Raw genomic sequence first — 13,779 nt, 5'->3', positions numbered from 1 at the left:
TTTGCCTTTACTTGGCAGTACTAGAAGTTTATTTTCTACTGTGCTACCACAGGGGTATTTAAATTCCCCTACACCAAGTTATAATCTGATAAATAGGATTTAAACAGTGTCTTAGCCTAACTCAAATATTGAATTAACAACCTCACCAATGACATTTGGATCAGGGGTGATTCAGAAAGAATAGTGTAGACTCTCTGACTTCCCTTATTTATTTTATGACTGCAAAGGAATAGACCATTAAATAGAAAACATATTCAGGTGTTCACCCAGATGTAACCTTTCTGGGGAAACTGGAATCTGGGGGCAACCAGCCTGCTGCAGACCTTTGGTTGATGTCTCCATTTCCAGTTTGGTTCTCCTAATCCTGTTTCTCCTAATGATGGCTTCTACTTCTCTAGGCTGGCACTACAATTCCAAGGCTTCTGATTTTCCCAGGCTTCAGCATGAATGGGTCTTGAAATATGAAACTATTTATTCTGGTGAGAAGCAACAGAATTCACAGCAAGTCTGATAACTCTGTTCTTGGTATTTACTACCCATGCCAACATGAGTACTTGATGAAAAATAGACATAGATTCTAATCATTGTTCATTCCCAGCCACACCTTTGCAAATATTTGCTAGTGGGTGTTACACTTCTCTGAGGAAGGGATCAAACTCTTGTACTTTAGAAATTGAACAAAAATCATTGAAATATATGATAATAATGATTGGTGTGAACTGACCGCAAGGCAGACTCCAGTGAACTGGTTGACCCAAAAGCAGTTTTGGGCAAATGCCTGCCTAATATGATCTAGCTCTGTCTGCAGAACTTTGTCAGATTCCCTGTGGCTTCTCACATAGGACCAAGCAGACTGAATGAGTGAAAACCCTGCGATTGTGAAAAATAAGTGTCCCATATTTAGTGATGATGAAGAATTCTGTACTAGTTAGGGTTAGATTTAATTGCATGTAACAAAAAGTCCTAAGTAGCGACTTCCCTGGCTGTCCACTGGTTAAGACTCTGCGCTTCCATTGCAGGGGTTGCAGGTTTGATCCCTGGTCGGGGAACTAAGATCCCACATGCCACACGGTGTGGCCAAAAAATAAAAATTAAAAAAAGAAAATCTAAATAATCAGTAGTTTATTTCTCTGGAAGTCTGGATGTAGGGAGCACAAGACTGTAGAGTCCATGGTCATTAGGAACCCTGGCTCCTTCTGTTTCGCTACTCAGGTCTTCGTTTGCATGCTGCATCATGGTCCAAGATGGCAGCTGAACCACAAGCTATCATATTCATATTCTTTTAAGGAGACTTTCCACACAGTGTTTCCACTTTCATTTTATTAGACAAATGCTAGTTTCATGGCTAAATCTAGCTGCAAGGGAGGATTGGAAATATATTTTTCTGTCAAGTGTTCAACTGAGGTCAACACTTCAATTACTAAGAAATAAAGGGAGAATGTTTAGAGTCAATTATAAATATCTATCTCAGATGATATGAAGAAAAATATATCTGTCACATCTAAGAGTTTGACTACTTTATTTTATTTATTGTAAAACAAACTAAATTTCTCCAGGCTTGTCTCTGGAGATTTAAAAACAGGGCCACATTAGAAGTAATAGCTCATGTTGTATGGACTCTTGCTTTTACCTGCTTTGGTATGTTCCCAGAATCTTCCCCAGTGTTCTCTGTATTTCTAGGGAAAAAAAAAAAACCTTTTGTGCTTTCAAATAAATCTAGTCAACTTCCATGGGGCATGCTGGGGGGATTGGAAATATATTATTCTATCAAGTGTTCAACTGAGATCTACACTTCAGTTATTAAGAAATAAAGGGAGAACAAATACTTGAAGTCGATTAAAAGTATCTAGGTTAGATGATATGAAAAAAACCTTTCTACATCTCCCTCTGCTCATTGGACATAATTCTCATGTGCCAAGCCATCCTGCTTATTGTTCTAACTCCTACTTCACCTTGTAGGCATCATACCTGTTTGGTTCTGTGCCTACTTAGCCATGAATATTGCACACACATGCAAAAAATGTTGCACATACACGGTATTTGAGAGCAAGTTGCAGACATCATGGTTATTTATCCCTAAATATTTCAATGAATATTTCCTATGGTCAGAAATATTATTCTACATAATCACAATATAGTTGTCAATTTCAGTGTGTTTATCATTGATACGATAATTTAATTTAATTTAATCTACCTTCCACATTCCAGCGTTGTCAGTTTACCCAAAACTTTCCTCCATTATAGCCAAGTTATTCACCTTTGGATTCCCCTTCCCCTAGGACTTCCAAGTTTTCAGATCTTTCCTCAGTCTCTTGGGTCTTAGTTTTCTAAATGGATATATATTCTTTCCCAATGTTTAAAAGTGTTTTTAAAGGGAAAAAATATTTTTTAAAAATTGTATTACTTTATAAGAAAACAATAGCAAGAAGCACAACCAGAGAATATGTCTTAAAGAAGACCTGATAAGAATTGTATTCCATACTTTCTTTTTGTTTCATGATACTCAAGTGTTTGTAAACCTTTAATCCCTTAACAAAGTAAACAGTCTGTCTAACCTTAAATTTCTTTACCCTAAGCAACCCTTTCTCTTCACAGATCAGTGGTTCTGAAATTTCTATTATAGAATCTCCTGGAGAGCCTATAAATAGATATAATTGACAAATTTTTGAGTGCCCAAATGTGTGCTGATACTGTTGTGTGGAAAAGAAAACCATGGAATAGCTTTGGGCTGAGAGATAACACAATATTTATTTAGAAGGATCGCTCGGGCTGCCTGTGCTGTGAATATACAATAAGGGGACAATGTGGGAAGCAGGGAAGAGCTACAGAGTTATTGCACACAAGCCAAGTAAGAGACGGTGGTGACTTGGGTAAAGGTATAAATAATTGACAGGGTGAGAAGTAGACAGATTCTAGATGTACTTTGATTGTGGACTCAATAAGATTTGATGTTTGGTTGATTGTGGGATGTGAGATTAAAAGGCAGACTCAAGAGTGACTCCAAGATTTTGGCCTGAGTAACTTTTCTCCATTTTTTAACAATTAGGATGGACAAATATCAGGTAAATATGATGCCTTAATTGTCTGATAACCAAGTTTATCATGATGTGGTTAATTGCATAAAAATATTTTCTACTAAAATATACTTTAAAAAAAACAAACAATTTGATTTAAAAAATGAGCCAAAAACCTTAACATACACCACACCAAAAAGATGTACAGATGGCAAATAAACATATGAAAAGATGCTCCACATCATATGTCATCAGGGAGTTGCAAATTAAGACAATGAGATAGTACTTATATACTTATATGAGTGGCCAAAATCTGGAACAGTGACAACACCAAATGCTGAGAAGGATGTGGTATAATAGGAACTCTCTCTCATTACTGGTGGAAATACAAAATGGTACAGTCACTTTGGAAGACAGTTTGGCAGTTTCTTACAAATCTAAACATACTCTTACCATATGATCCAGCGGTTGCAATATCTGGTATTTACCCCCAAAATTTGAAAACTTATGTCCACATGAAAACCTACACATGGATGTTTATAGCAGACTTGTTTATAACTGCCAAAAGTTAGAAGCAACCAAGATGTCCATCAGTAGGTGAATGGATAAATTAACTGTGGTACATCCGGGCAGTGGAATCTTATTCAGTGCTCAAAGGAAAAGAGCACTTTATTATGAACCTTCTATTTGTACTGTCTTAGGCACTGGGGTGATGGACAGATAGGAGGAGCATTTGTCAACGAGGGCAACTATTAGGCGAACTACACTGTAGTCCTTCATGTTCTGTTGGAGCCAGGCTTCTGACCTTGAAGAACCACTGGTCTGAGGTCCCAAGTCATTTATTGTGCTTTGACTGAGCGAGCTGTAACTGCTGCTGAATGAGCTACTGCAGCTGTGTCTCCTCAGGCAAAGAGTTGCCCTGCCACTTGAGGTGTGATGGGTATGACCGTGTATTTGTATATGTTTGTGACTGTGCATGGTGGAATGAGGGGGTGAAGAGCAAAGAATAGTCTAATACCTCAAACTCTTTTCCTTTAATCCATTCCCTTTCTATTTTGATGAGATGTCTCTGTAGACAGAGTAGAAGGGACCTATGCTCATTTAGGAAACATTTGGGACTCCAAAGGAGTGTAATGAGTAGAAGGTAGCTAGCCTCTGAATTATATAGATCTGAAGAAGAACACTGGAACCACAGGGGTCAGGAAAAGGAATTGCAGCAGTCTGCTCCAAGGGCAGGGAATAGAGAAATTTAAAAACTTACTGAAAGTTGGGTACATATCTGGATTGAATCCCAGCTCTGCCACTTAATAATTACATGGCCTCTGGTACATCACTTAACCTTATCAACACTCAGCTTTTTCTTCTGTTTAGTGGGGGCAATTCTATGTATATTACAAAGTTGTTGAGACATATAGCACTTGCCATTCAGTGACTGCTCAAAAAATGATAGCTACTATTATTGTATAGCATATTCTCTGACCTATCAACACAATCCCCACCTCACCTTTCCCATCAATACACTTTTGTACTTTCATTTTCTGGTGGCTGACATATTCTTGTCTTGTCTCCTCTGTTTGTCATTAAGTGTTATGAGGTTGGGATTATGTCTTTTAAAGTAGTTCTGGAAACTCTCAGCAAATTTACAAACTAGTAATGTCTAACTCTTAGCCTTTTGCATTCTGCAAAGCACATGTGTTTGCTAGGCTATTAATGTTTATCTTTTGGAAAATCAGCATGCCTTTGGTGAAGAGCCAAGAAGCTAAGTGCTGGATACAGGCCTTTGAAATGAAGAAAGAATAAAGGTCAGATGCTGAGGATGTTGATCTGGAGTTAAATCCTGTTCATAAATGGCCTCTGTAAACACATTTTGGCCAGTGGTCACTGACCTCTTCAGGATTTGATCTTGTGAGACTATTTCCTGGTCATTAGTTCATCAGACTGTGCATTCCTAGTTAGAGAAATCATACAACAACTGTAGTTATTTACCACATACCCCAAGTCTTTAAATAATACCTAAATATCTGTGCTCAAATTAGTAAAGACTTCGTGACTACAGCCAGTTTTAGTCAGAGAGAAAGAAAAAGTTTACCAATTTAATAATACTTTAGAAGCTTTTTATTTATAGGACTATGATTTGAGACCATAAGTTGTATTTGGTGAGGTCTGGTGTTTTTCAATGATGGCTAGGACTGTGCCTAAAAATTTGCTTGTGCAAGATGAGTTGAGGGACACACTATCTTCCTCCTGATCAAAAATATCTCCTCTCGGGGCTTCCTGGGTGGCGCAGTGGTTGAGAATCTGCCTGCCAATGCAGGGGACACGGGTTCGGGCCCTGGTCTGGGAAGATCCCACATGCCGCGGAGCAACTGGGCCCGTGAGCCACAACTGCTGAGCCTGCGCGTCTGGAGCCTGTGCTCCGCAACAAGGGAGGCCGCGATAGTGAGAGGCCCGCGCACCGCGATGAAGAGTGGCCCCCACTTGCCGCAACTAGAGAAAGCCCTCGCACAGAAGCGAGGACCCAACACAGCCATAAATAAATAAATAAATAAATACAAATTAAAAAAAAAATATCTCCTCTCCCTCTAAATCTGCACCAATCTGCCTCGAGGCCTCAAATGATTAGAGTCATTTTTTAGTGAAAACCAGCAAGCATTTTTTAAAAAACAATTACTATGCGCTTGGTGCTTCATTGAGTGAGAATAATGATAAAAATATACAGAAGATTCAGCTCATGTCTTCAAGGATGTTGCAATTATGATTTAAGGCATTTCTTGGTAAAAAGTTTTGATTCTTTTAGTTGCAAGTGAGTAAGTACAACTGAAAGTAGCTTAGACCAAAAACAAAAACAAAAACGCAATTTACTGGCTGATTTACATGAACAATGGGAAGGACAGCAATTGTCTTAGAGCTCAAAAGCTTCTCTCCTCTGTTTCTGTTTCTCTCTCAGAGTTGTCTGGACAGCTTCTTCCTTGTATCTGTGGCCAATAACCATATAAAGACATTACCAAAAAGGATAAGATGTTTTCATTAGTTCCAATTTTAGAAAGTCATACTACTCTGATGGAATTAGCTTATCTCACATGGTTTGTGGGGGTGTGGGATAAAAGCCTCTCACTGGAACTACTGAGTTAAGAGAAGTTTCCCAAAACAAGGGGAGTGATGCTATCATCTGGGGACTAATAACACAATATATACTCACCAGCCTCTTCTAAATCCCCATGAATTATTGCTCTTTGTCAGGTGTTTGGAGAGTGATTAAGGCAGACAATGAGGCTAACAGAAAAAATATACAGAATAATACAAATTAGCCATTAGCTAGTTTACTAACTTGAGAACTATCAAAGGCCAAGGTGTCTGAAGAGAAAGTTGTTTTCTCTCCTAATTTCCTCTAATAATTGAATTCTATATACTGATTAGGTAGAGATTTTAAGGTCTGTATTAATTTTAGAACACTGAATAGGGAGCACAGTGGCAGATAACTTTATTTTTACAAGAGATAATACCAGCATTTTGTTGTCCCGGAGGTCTCTTAGGCTGTCTTCATTTCTTTTCATTATTTTTTCTTTATTCTGTTCCACAGCAGTGAATTCCACCATTCTGTCTTCCAGGTCACATATCCGTTCTTCTGCCTCAGTTATTCTGCTATTGATTCCTTCTAGTGTAGTTTTCATTTCAGTTACCGTATTGTTCATCTGTGTTTGTTCTTTAATTCTTCTAGGTCTTTGTTAAAACATTTCTTGCATCTTCTCGATCTTTGCCTCCATTCTTTTTCTGAGGTCCTGGATCATCTTCACTATCATTATTCTGAATTCTTTTTCTGGAAGGTTGCCTATCTCCACTTCATTTAGTTGTTTTTCTGGAGTTTTATCTTGTTCCTTCATCTGGTACATAGCCCTCTGCCTTTTCATCTTGTCTATCTTTCTGTGAATGTGGTTTTTGTTCCACAGGCTGCAGGTTAGTAGTTCTTCTTGCTTCTGCTGTCTGCCCTCTGGTGGATGAGGCTATCTAAGAGGCTTGATGGGAGGGACTGGTGGTGGGTAGAGCTGACTGTTGCTGTGGTGGGTAGAGCTGACTGTTGCTGTGGTGGGCAGAGCTCAGTAAAACTTTAATCTGCTTGACTGTTGATGGGTGGGGCTGGGTTCCCTCCCTGTTGGTTGTTTTGCCTGAGGCAACCCAAAACTGGAGCCTACCTGGGCTCTTTGGTGGGGCTAATGACAGACTCTGGGAGGGCTCACGCCAAGGAGTACTTCCCAGAACTTCTGCTCCCAGTGTCCTTTTCCCCACAGTGAGCAATAGCCCCCCCACCCCGCCTCTGCAGGAGACCCTCCAACACTAGCAGGTAGGTCTGGTTCAGTCTCCCCTGGGGTCACTACTGCTCCTTCCCCTGGGTCCCTATGCACACAGTACTTTGTGTGTACCCTCCAAGAGTGGAGTCTCTGTTTCCCCCAGTCCTGTTGAAGTCCTGCAATCAAATCCCAGTAGCCTTCAAAGTCTGATTCTCTAGGAATTCCTCCTCCCATTGCTGGACCCCCAGGTTGGGAAGCCTGACGTGGGGCTCAGAACCTTCACTCCAGTGGGTGGACTTCTGTGGTATAAGTGTTCTCCAGTCTTTGAGTCACCCACCCAGCAGTTATGGGATTTGATTTTACTGTGACTGCGCCCCTCCTACCATCTCATTGTGGCTTCTCCTTTGTCTTTGGATGGGGGGTATCTTTTTTAGTGAGTTCTAGTGTCTTCCTGTTGATTGTGCAGCAGCTAGTTGTGATTCTGGTGTTCTCGCAAGAGGGAGTGAGAACACGTCCTTCTACTCCGCCATCTTGGTTCCTCTCCTCACTGGGTGATATTGACAAGCTTCTGACTTCTCTCTGCCTTAGTTTTCTCAGTTGTAGACCAGCCATCTCTATACTATGTTTTTAGCAAGATTATGCTAAGGGTCTGAGATAAAGAAATTCTCCTATTTGGTTCCTTGGAAAGCTGTATATTCTTGTTTGTTCTTGTTTTTTCTAAAAATTGTGGCACTTGCTTGTCCCACCTTCCAAAAGATCTATGATAAGGAATAGAAATGAGGAATTGTTCTTCTTTCTGTCAGCTAGCTTAAGGCAGGACAAGGCACTGCTTCAAGCAAAGGTCATGAACCTGCCTGTTCTTTCAAAGACCTGCCTGGCAAAAAGCCAGCTTTGGCTTATGTAGGAGGAGTGACATCACCAGGTGATCAGAACAACAATACTGAGTCAGTGCCTGAATTGGCATGCTTCAGAGTACATTGAAATGGCCCCTGCTCAACAGAGAAGAATGTATGTGGCAAACATATAAAAAGCTTGGAGAAAGAGTATCTTCCTTCTCGATACACCCATTCTGCAATGTTTGTGGTGTGAAATGCTGAGTTAGGTGCAAGAATGCACAAGACATAGGATTTTGCCCTCAAGATTGCTGTTTAGTTGAGAAGACAAGAGATAAATTTGTAAAAACAAAATAGGGTAAATTAAGAATGCAAGAGCTGTACCAAGACTGCATATGATTGAGAGAGACTTGAGTGGTTCAGATTTTAGTGAGTAGGAGAAAGAAATCATCATGAGTTGGTCAGTAATTGCTCATGTTTAGCAAATACTTTTTAAAAAAATATTTATTAATTTATTTGGCTGCATCGGGTCTCTGTTGCGGTGCACAGGCCTTCCTCTAGTTGTGGTGTGCGGGCTCAGTAGTTGCAGTGCATGGGCTCCAGAGCACGTGGGTTCAGTAGTTGCAGCACGCACACTCTCTAGTTGTGGCACGTGGGCTCTAGAGCTCATGGGCTTAGTTGCCCTGCGGTATGTGGCATCTTAGTTCCCCAACCAGGGATCAAACCCGTGTCCCCTGCATTGGAAGGCAGATTCTTAACCACCAGACCACCAGGGAAGTCCTGCAAATACTTTTGACAATGAAAAAGATAGTTGACCTTCTTTGCTTGTCAGTTAGATATAACATTGATGGGGGTAATTAATTTTAGGATATGAATAATAAAATTTGCTATTTATTGAGTGTCTATTAGAGGTCAGGTACTTTTCATATATTAACTCTAATTGTATGCATAATTTTATCTTTCGTTGGTGGGGCAGAGGGGCAACAGCTAACATTACTTGTCAACCAAAGCTATAAGTACAATCATTATCATCATTATGAATTAACATAATAATATCATCATCCTCAAGATGAGATATTATTACAAAGACATAGACAAGTTAGGGAGATATTAAAAAAGATAAATATGTCAAGTATTGAATGCGTGATAAAACGTGAAAAGTCACTGTAGGCTGCAGGAGTTCTAGAAGGTGTTATAAAGGAAGGGAGAGATGATCTTGGCCTGGTAGGCTTTAGGAAGGCAGACTGAAGCAGGAAAATCCTTCTAGGCAAGAGAGACCTGCTAAGCAAATCTGTGGCAATAAGAATGTTTATGTACCTGTGGGACATGTAAGTGGTGGCCAGTTTGGTTGGAGTTGAGGGTTCTTTATAATGGCCTACAAGGCTCTATCTGATCTGGGTTCCATTACCTCTCTGACCTCATTTCCTGTCAGTCTCTATCTCATTCATTCCCACTCCAGCCACATTTGCCTTTTCGCTTATCCTTGAACCTGCCAGATATCCATCATCCTAAAGACCTTTGCCTTTGCTGTTCCTTCAGTTACAAATACTTTTCTCATACATATTTATTCTGGATATTCCTCTAAACATTCCTGTCAAGTCTTTACTCAGATGTTACATACTTGATGGGGCCTGCCCTGATCACTCATTTATAATTTGAGGCTTCCTTGACACTCCGCATCCTTTTTTCTCTTGCACTAATTACCTTCTAATATACTACGTAATTTACCTATTTTTGTGTGTTTAGTTATTGTCTTTCTCTTCCTACTTGATGAAAGCTCCATGGAAGTAGGATACTTTGAATTCCAATACCTAGAACAGTCCTTGGGACATTGTGATTAATTAGTACGTGTTGTTGTTGTTGCTATTCACGTAGATTACTAGTGGGATTTAAGACTAGAAAAGTATATTGATATGAGATGGTGAGTTACAGGAAGACCCAGGCAGAGAAAACCAGTAAAAGTGTTTGAGAGAGGGAATGACATGCATAAAGAGGAGTTTTAAGGAAATTAATACGATAGTGGTAAAGATTTTTCAGGGAGGGAATTGTGGCAGTAGTTTAGAAGCTTAGTGATCTGGGCTTATACGAAAGTATTGGCAGTAGAATTGCAAAGGAAAGACTTGATTTATTTTTAAAGAGCACATTTAAAAAGGAAGATCAATCACACGTAGCAACTGATGAGACATTAATATTCTGGGTGTAGAGGTGGGGCAGGGACATGGAAGGTTCTGATTTTTCTCTCCCTTCCCCCCCATTACCTTCCCTCTTCTTCCTTCTCTGTGCCATGGAATACTGACCCTTGTGAACTGTCTTACCTGATCAGTAAAGAGCCAGTCCTGAAGATTTTTGGAATATGCAGGATTTGGGCAGTTCAGGCCTGCTGAGTTAACCTTTTACTGTACAAGGGGGAAGTCAGGAGTTCTGGTTTGGCAGTTTTAAGTTGAGACGCTTCATTGATGTCCAAATGGAAATGTCAGGGGTTAGAAATATAGCTATGGGAGTTTTCTGTGCATACAGTTTATACAAGGTATTTAAAATCATGAGATTGGATGAGATTACCCAATGAGAGACTGTAGGTTAAAAAAAGAAGAGGGCCAAGGACTGAGACATAAGGCTCTCCAATATTTAAAACTTAGAGTAGGAGAATATTCCAGCAAAGAGGATAGAAGGGAAATTAGGAGATTACATAGTCACAGAAGCCATGAGCAGAAAGTGTCTGAAGATAAAGGAAGTCAGCTGCATTAAATGTTAATGAAATGTTTAAAGGTGAAAAGTAGAAGATCATGTGTGCTTGTAGTTGGGACTGACCTAGTGAAGAGGCAGACATTGATGATGCAAAAGTGAAAAAGATAATTACAGGCATTGAGCCCTTGGAAAGGTAAGAAGAGATGGAGATGTATAATGCTTGCATTGTGCAGGAGAGAAAGCAGCTAACAGAGTTCAGAGCCCATGGTTTTGAATATTTGGTGGGGAGAAATTGAAGGGGTTGCTGCCAAACAGCTTGTAATCTCCCAGTGAAATAAACTTCATTTTAAATTTACGTATTTTTTCTTTCTGTCTGGTCAACATAATTCTCTCGATTTTAGGAGAATGGTGAGGGAAGAGAAAAATGGTTGATAAACATAATTAGAGGAATTCATCAACTGAAGATCTTGATGATGGGCAGGATCTGTTGGGTTGAGTGTAGTAGACAAAGCAAACTGGAAAATTAAGCAGGTGTAGTTTTAAAGGAGTTGCATTTATCATTTCAGTGGTGAAGTAACTGCATTTGAAAACAAGGCCCCACGATGTGGCCATGCAAATGAGCGCGTGACCTAGAGTGAGGAGAGGTCCCTAGGGAAAGGAGGTAATGAAATCTACTGAGCAAAAATTTGAGATAGATTAGCTATGTGTCACTCAGGGTGATGATAGGAGTTAGGGATGAGAAAAAGGCCAAAGGCTTCAATTAGTAAAAGGAAGTGAGAATGATTTTGGCATGTGACAGTGAAGAGAGGGGGTAGAAGGTAGGGTTTAACAGGAGAGGAGAGGCATAATTGTCCAGAAGTGACAGTGGAGAGCACGAGGATCCTGATGTTATTTTGGGGTCTTGATATAATTGAAACATAGGAAAATGACTGAGTAAATTCAGGGAATCCATTTCCCCTGGGGAGAATGGAATTTCAGTAAATGAAAAGCATTTTAAAAAAATCTGAGGGAAGAATATGAAGATAAATGGGTTTTTTAATCTTGAAATGGGAGTTCCCAAAGGAGAATTGAGGAGTGAGTTCATCAGTGGGAGTTTTGCCCATAGAAAATAAATCATATAAAGAGGAAAGGAAGGAGAATATAGGAGACTGAGAATCTAATTGACAGTGACCAAAAAAAACAAAAACAAAAACAAAAAACAAAACAAACAAACAAACAAAAACCCAAACTGGAGGTCTCTGGACATTTCTGACTCTCCAGTGGCCAGGATAATAGCTGATGTTACCCTAGTGAACACGAAGCTCAAGCATTCAGAGATTAACTGCATTCAGGATGAGCCCAGGGAGAAATGTCTCTTTATGATTCTATTTATGGTTCTTTCTAAAATGTCAGTTTGATTATAGGATCTCCTTTGTTTAAAACCCTTTCAGTGTCCAAGCTACTTAACCTTAAATGAGTAAAGAAGGAGAAAGAAGGAATAATTTTTGGAGGAAGATGTTGAGAAATATGAAGGAAAACTGTAGAAATGCAGGTGAGTTTTAGGAAGATGGAGAATAGATAAGGAATAGAAGAAAGATTGGATAAATATATAAACATATTTTGAAAAAAAGCTGTATGATGTTTCATTCTTAGGCTATCAATAAGGAATCAAAGGACTAAACCAGTATTTTGTTTCTACCAGGTCTGCTTCTTCTTCTGGCTTTAAATTATGACACAGGTAAGTGGAAGAAAGAGAGAGAGTTATAATGAAAATCCACCTGGCTTTTGAGTCAGACAGATTAATCTGAATTGGAACAATGGCTCTACCATATATTAGCCCCGACCTTAGACAAATCACTTTACCTCTCTGAACTATAGATTTCTCATTTGTAAAATGAGATGAACAAAATGTACTTCTAGGTTGCTTTGAAAGTTAAATGAGGAAACATGACAGAGTGCAGAACATAGTACTTGACATCTGGTAAATGCTCAGCAAATGTCGATTCCACCTTTCTCTTCAGATCTATGACCTTCCAATCTGGTTTTTCTATTACTTCTGTGATCACTACTTCTAGTCTTCCTGACAGTTTCTGCTTCTACCTATCAAAATTCAGTATGATCTTGGACTTATTCTTGATCTTCTCTTTTCTTTAATGGTTCAGTTTCCCATTTTATTCTAATTACTAAATCTGTGATATTTACATTGGTGGTTCAGTTTTCTTATGTGTATGTAGAACCTAGAATTACTCACTGCCTTCAGGAGAGTTTACCTGAATGTTCATCTTCTACCTAAAATTAAACGTATCAGAGAATTAAGTGCCCTGTGTCTGTCACCACATGCAGCAATACAGTCGTCCCCATTTGCTACCTGAGAGGATCAGCTTTCATATTCGATCTAACTTCAGGTGGTGGACTGTTTCCAGAAGGATTATAATTTTGTTTTTCAAATGAGTTAGACTCTTTCTTACCTCTAAGTCCTTCAGTGTTCCTGAACAAATTCATTTTCCCTTTGTCTAGTACTTGGACTTCAGGTAAGTAACTTTGGACTTCTGGGTCTTTTACAAATGGGAGATTGGTAGTTATTCTAGCTCAGACTATGTATGATTCTGTGAGCCTAAGGATAGTGCATCCTTTCCTGGAGGCCATACAGCTGGTCAGTAGCAGAATTAGGAAGAGAACAGACACCTCCTGGCTCAGAGAGCAGTGTGTTTTCCCATATGCCCCACTTAACTACAGGGGAATAACACCGTATGTTGCCATCTTTCCTCTTATTTTCTCATATAAAAATCAGGTCAGCTAACCCATTCTTTTCACTCTTCTTGCCACCACCCCAAATATCTGGGAATAGAAATGAAACATGGTCTTTAGGCTGCTGATATGGAATAATGGGTTCCAAGAAACTAAGTTAAGAGGGAAGGTAGTAGAGAAAAATAAATGACAGAAAAGAGAGGTAAACAAAGGAGTTCAGAAGTCTTCTTTGGA

This window comes from Balaenoptera borealis (assembly GCF_965194805.1).
Source record: "Balaenoptera borealis genome assembly, chromosome: 2".
NCBI classification, from domain to species: domain Eukaryota; kingdom Metazoa; phylum Chordata; class Mammalia; order Artiodactyla; family Balaenopteridae; genus Balaenoptera; species Balaenoptera borealis.
The sequence above is the reverse complement of the archived record's forward strand: the minus strand, read 5'-3'. Positions refer to the sequence as shown.